This window comes from Oncorhynchus gorbuscha, linkage group LG18 (genome assembly GCF_021184085.1).
Source record: "Oncorhynchus gorbuscha isolate QuinsamMale2020 ecotype Even-year linkage group LG18, OgorEven_v1.0, whole genome shotgun sequence".
Taxonomy (NCBI): domain Eukaryota; kingdom Metazoa; phylum Chordata; class Actinopteri; order Salmoniformes; family Salmonidae; genus Oncorhynchus; species Oncorhynchus gorbuscha.
Window position 1 is genome coordinate 26,409,946 of NC_060190.1, and position 6,000 is coordinate 26,415,945.

Genomic DNA, 6,000 nt, shown 5'->3' on the forward strand with positions numbered 1-6,000 from the left:
CCAAACATACCCTTGTAAAACTGACCATCCTACCAATCCTCGACTTTGGCGATGTCATTTACAAAATAGCCTCCAATACCCTACTCAACAAATTGGATGCAGTCTATCACAGTGCAATCCGTTTTGTCACCAAAGCCCCATATACTACCCACCATTGCGACCTGTACGCTCTCGTTGGCTGGCCCTCGCTTCATACTCATCGCCAAACCCACTGGCTCCATGTCATTTACAAGACCCTGCTCGGTAAAGTACCCCCTTATTTCAGCTCGCTGGTCACCATAGCATCTCCCACCTGTAGCACACGCTCCAGCAGGTATATCTCTCTAGTCACCCCCAAAACCAATTCTTTCTTTGGCCGCCTCTCCTTCCAGTTCTATGCTGCCAATGACTGGAACGAACTACAAAAATCTCTGAAACTGGAAACACTTACCTCCCTCACTAGCTTTAAGCACCAACTGTCAGAGCAGCTCACAGATTACTGCACCTGTACATAGCCCACCTATAATTTAGCCCAAACAACTACCTCTTTCCCTACTGTATTTAATTAATTTATTTATTTTGCTCCTTTGCACCCCATTATTTTTATTTCTACTTTGCACATTCTTCCATTGCAAATCTACCATTCCAGTGTTTTACTTGCTATATTGTATTTACTTTGCCACCATGGCCTTTTTTGCCTTTACCTCCCTTATCTCACCTCATTTGCTCACATCATATATAGACTTGTTTATAGCGTATTATTGACTGTATGTTTGTTTCACTCCATGTGTAACTCTGTGTCGTTGTATGTGTCGAACTGCTTTGCTTTATCTTAGCCAGGTCGCAATTGTAAATGAGAACTTGTTCTGAACTTGCCTACCTGGTTAAATAAAGGTGAAAAAAATATATATATAAAAAAAATATGCAGACCGAAATTTGTCACATGCCTTCCCGCCTTTGGGACAACAACTCACATTATTTGGGTGGAGACATGAGCATCTTGTCATTATATACAGATCTCTGGTTTCAGGCAGCCACTTGTGAATTGGAAAGGAAAGTTGGCATGTTTTTCCTCATAATCCTGGACTATTAGACCACCATTTTATTAAGTTTGCAATCGCAACAAATAATCTGCTCAGACCCCAACCAAGGATCATCAAAAGTCATGATATAAATTCTCAGACAACCCAAAGGTTCCTAGATGCCCTTCCAGACTCCCTCCACCTACCCAAGGACCACCTAACTGAGGAACTCAATTTAACTTTGCGCAATACCCTAGGCGCAGTCACACTCCTAAAAACTAAAAACATTTGTCAGAAGAAACTAGCTCCCTGGTATACAGAAAATATCCAAGCTCTGAAGCAAGCTTCCAGAAAATTGGAACGGAAATGGTGCTACACCAAACTGGAAGTCTTCTAGCTTGGAAAGACATTACTGAAAGTTTTCCGACTAGCTTGGAAAGACAATACCGTGCAGTATCGAAGAGCCCTCACTGCTGCTCGATCATCCTATTTTTCCAACTTAATTGAGGAAAATAAGAAGGATCCTACATTTTGATACTGTCGCAAAGCTAACTAAAAAGCAGCATTCCCCAAGAGAGGAGGGCTTTCACTTCAGCAGTTATAAATTCATGAAAATATTTGAGGAAAAGATCATGATCATTAGAAAGCAAATTACGGACTCCTCTTTAAATCTGGAATTCCTCCAAAGCTCAGTTGTCCTGAGTCTGCACAACTCTGTCAGGACCTAGGATCAAGGGAGACACTCAAGTTTTTTAGTATTATATCTATTGACACATTGATAAAAATAATCATGGCCTCTAAACCTTCAAGCTGCATACTGGACCCTATTCCAACTAAACTACTGAAAGAGCTGCTTCCTGTGCTTGGCACTCCTATGTTGAACATAATAAACGGCTCTCTATGCACCGGATGTGTACCAAACTCACTAAAAGTGGCAGTAATAAAGCTTTTCTTGAAAAAGCCAAACCTTGACCCATAAAATATTTTAAAACTATCGGCCTATAACGAATCTCCCATTCCTCTCAAAGAAGTTTGAAAAAGCTATTGCACAGCAACTCATTGCCTTCCTGAAGACAAACAATGTATATGAAACACTTCAGTCTGGTTTTAGACCCCATCATAGCACTGAGACTGCACTTGTGAAGGTAAATATCCTTTTAATGGCGTCAGACCGAGGCTCTGCATCTGTCCTCGTGCTCCTAGAACTTGTGCTGCTTTTGATACCATCAATCACCACATTCTTTTGGAGAGATTGGAAACCCAAATTGGTCTACACGGACAAATTCTGGCCTGGTTTAGATCTTATCTGTTGGAAAGATATCAGTTTGTGTCTGTGGATGGTTTGTCCTCTGACAAATCAACTGAAATTTCAGTGTTCCTCAAGGCTCCATTTTAGGACCACTATTGTTTTCACTATATATTTGACCTCTTGGTGATAACATTATGTTTCCAAATGACAACTTTCACTGTTATGCGTATGACACACAGCTGTACATTTCGATGAAACATGGTGAAGCCCCAAAATTGCCCTCCCTGGAAGCCTGTGTTTCAGACATAAGGACGTGGATGGCGGCAAATTTTCTACTTTTAAACTTGGACAAAACAGATATGCTTGTTCTAGGTCCCAAGAAACAAAGAGATCTTCTGTTGAGTCTGACAATTAATCTTGATGGTTGTACAGTTGTCTCAAATATAACTGTGAAGGACCCCTGATCTTTCTTTTGATGAACATATCAAGACAGCTTTTTTCCATCTACGTAAAATTGCAAAAATCTGAAGCTTTTTGTCCAAAAATGATGCAGAAAAATTAATCCATGCTTTTGCCACTTCTATGTTAGACCACTGCAATGCTCTACTTTCCGGCTACCTGGATGAAGCACTAAATAAACTTCAGTTAGTGCTAAACATGGCTGCTGGAATCTTGACTAGTACAAAATATTTGATCATATTACTCCAGTGCTAGCCTCTCTGCATTGGCTTCCTGTTAAGGCAAGGGCTGATTTCAAGGGTTTACTGCTAACCTACAAAGCATTACATGGGCTTGCTCCTACCTATCTTTCTGATTTGGTCCTGCCGTACATACCTACATGTACGCTACGGTCACAAGACGCAGGCCTCCTTACTGTCCCTAGAATTTCTAAGCAAACATCTGGAGGTAGGGCTTTCTCCTATAGCGATACATTTTTATGGAATGGTCTGCCTATCCATGTGAGAGACGCAGACTCGGTCTCAATCTTTAAATCTTTATTGAAGACTCATCTCTTCAGTAGATCCTATGATTGAGTGTAGTCTGTCCTAGGAGTGTGAAGTTGAACGGAAAGGCACTGGAGCAACTAACCACCCTTGCTGTCTCTGCCTGGCCTGTTCCCCTCTCTCCACTGGGATTATCTGCCTCTAACCCTATTACAGGGGCTGAGTCACTGGCTTACTGGTATTCTTCCATGCCGTCCCTATGAGGGGTGCGTCACTTGAGTGGGTTGAGTCACTGATGTGCTCTTCCTGTCCGGGTTGGCGCCCCGGGTTGCTTGCTGTTTGGGGTCTTAGGCTAGGTTTCTGTACAGCACTTTGTGACATCAGCTGATGTAAGAAGAGCTTTATAAAGAAATGTCATTTGATTTGATGTACACAGTGCACTGTTCATATGCTGGCTTCCCCTAAAAGAATAAATTATATAATTACTCCTGTCTAAATGAAATCATTCAAAATACACCAGAGAGCATGACTTAGCCACAGAGGATCATTAGCTTCTTCACAAAAAAGGCCTATAGGCCTATGCCCATTTAGGAAGCCCACGTGGCAATAGGCCTAGCTGATTATTGAGTTGTCAGTGAAAAGCATAAAATATTTGTGAAGATTATGTCTTGAGTATAATTTCAAATGTTGAGAAGAAGAATGGGATGGGTGTGTGGCTTAGGTCGACTGTGTCTCTCCAGAATGCATGCACTCAGCTCTCCAGAATGTGCTCAACTGTCTCCCGTCAATTCTTGCACTTTCCTTACTTTATTGTGTGAATTGTTTGACCTTTGATTGTTTATTTGTATCAGTTGTTTATTTGTATCAGTTTCCCATTACAAAAATTGTATGATACAAGAAACCACTTCACAAAATAAAAGTTATTATTATTACCATAGAGAGAATTAGACAATGTAGGCTACCCCTCTGCCTATTGGCTTATTTGCATATTCAAGCCTGTCTCAAACTACAACACTGCCCCTTTAAATAAGACATAACCTTTTTAGCTATTCAAAGACAGCTTGAAATGTGGACTACACGTTTTGTGCTCTTGTAGGAAGCAGTTACTCCCCATTTCTGACATACAGTTTACTTATCTATAACTGGGCTAATAAACTAGAAAAGAATATCAACAAATGTGCACACAAGGCTCTGATCTGAACTGAATTGAAACATTCACTTGCAGGTGATTGGAAGACTGCTGTTGGGCTACCCCTGCCAATATATTTCTACTCCGTTGCGCTCTGGCTCTGCCTACAACAAAATCACAGACTCAATCTTGCAAAGTTATATTTGTTTTGGTTTGTTGCATTTAAAAGGGTCTAATATAATGTTGATTGTATCACAGAAAAAACATTGATCTATATAGTGCAAACTAATAGGGCGAACTCAGTGAAGTTCAATCTCTTGCATCTCTGCACCGCATGGCATTTCTTCTGCGTGGCTACTCACACGCACAGTTTAGAGGCGACATTGGTCACCAGTAGGCCTAGTAAATTTATGGTTAATCCCACCCAGCTAGAATCGGTCCAGAAGTGGCCTTCTTCGGGGGCCGAACTGATTGAATCGGCCCAGAATCGGGTGTTTTGCACTTGGCCTGAATCAAAATGAATGACTGCCTAGAATCGGGCCATTTCCATTTTACGGAATTCAGCTGATTTTGCTGGCATTTTACCAGAATTACCCCAGAAGCGGCCCGATGTAAATATAATTAAATGTATACATTTTGTGTCGGAGGAAACACTATACACCTGGTGACCTTGTCAGTGTACATGCGCCTGGCTGGCCACAGGAGTCGCTACAGCACAATGGGACAAGGACATACGACCGGCCAAACCGTCCGCTAACTGGGCCAATTGTGCGTCGCGACCGGCACGGGTCTCGAACCAGCATCTGTAACGTGTCTTAGACCACTGTGCCACTCAGGAGGGTCCATCCACAAAGCTGTTAATGCTTATCAGTTGTGTTGCACAAAGTATACTAAAATACGACACAGGACTCTTAAATTATTTTCATTTATATGTTAATTGTATTTTTTTATCACAGAAACAATGAAAAAATATGGAAAAATAAGTATTGAAATGTTAAGACTTTCTTCAGCAAACATGGCTGACGAAATACTAGGATGGAAGCAAATCTAAGTGATTATAATGTCATAACGAATCATGAATCAATCCATCAGTTGAATCAATCCGCCCTGACCACAGAGAGCTTTATATTCTCTATGTTGGTTAGGTCGGGGTGTGACTAGGGTGGGTTATATAGGTGATTTATACATCTATGTTGGCCTGGTATGGTTCCCAAACAGAGGCAGCTGTTTATCGTTGTCTCTGATTTGGGTTCATATTGTAACGGCGTTCGTCTGTTGAAAGAGAGTCGGACCAAAATACAGCGTGGTGGTTACTCATGTTCTTTAATGAAGAAAAGACGATACATGAAATAACTATATATATACAAAACAACAAACGGAACGTGAAAACCTATACAGCCTGTCTGGTGAAACAACTACACAGAGACAGGAACAATCACTCACGAAAACACTCACAGAATATGGCTGCCTAAATATGGTTCCCAATCAGAGACAACGAGAATCACCTGACTCTGATTGAGAACGGCCTCAGGCAGCCATAGACTACGTCGACACCCCACAAAACCCCAAGCCAAAAACACACCACAATAACCCATGTCACACCCTGGCCTGACCAAATATATAAAGAAAACACAAAATACTAAGACCAAGGCTGGACACATATTTAGGCAGCCATTT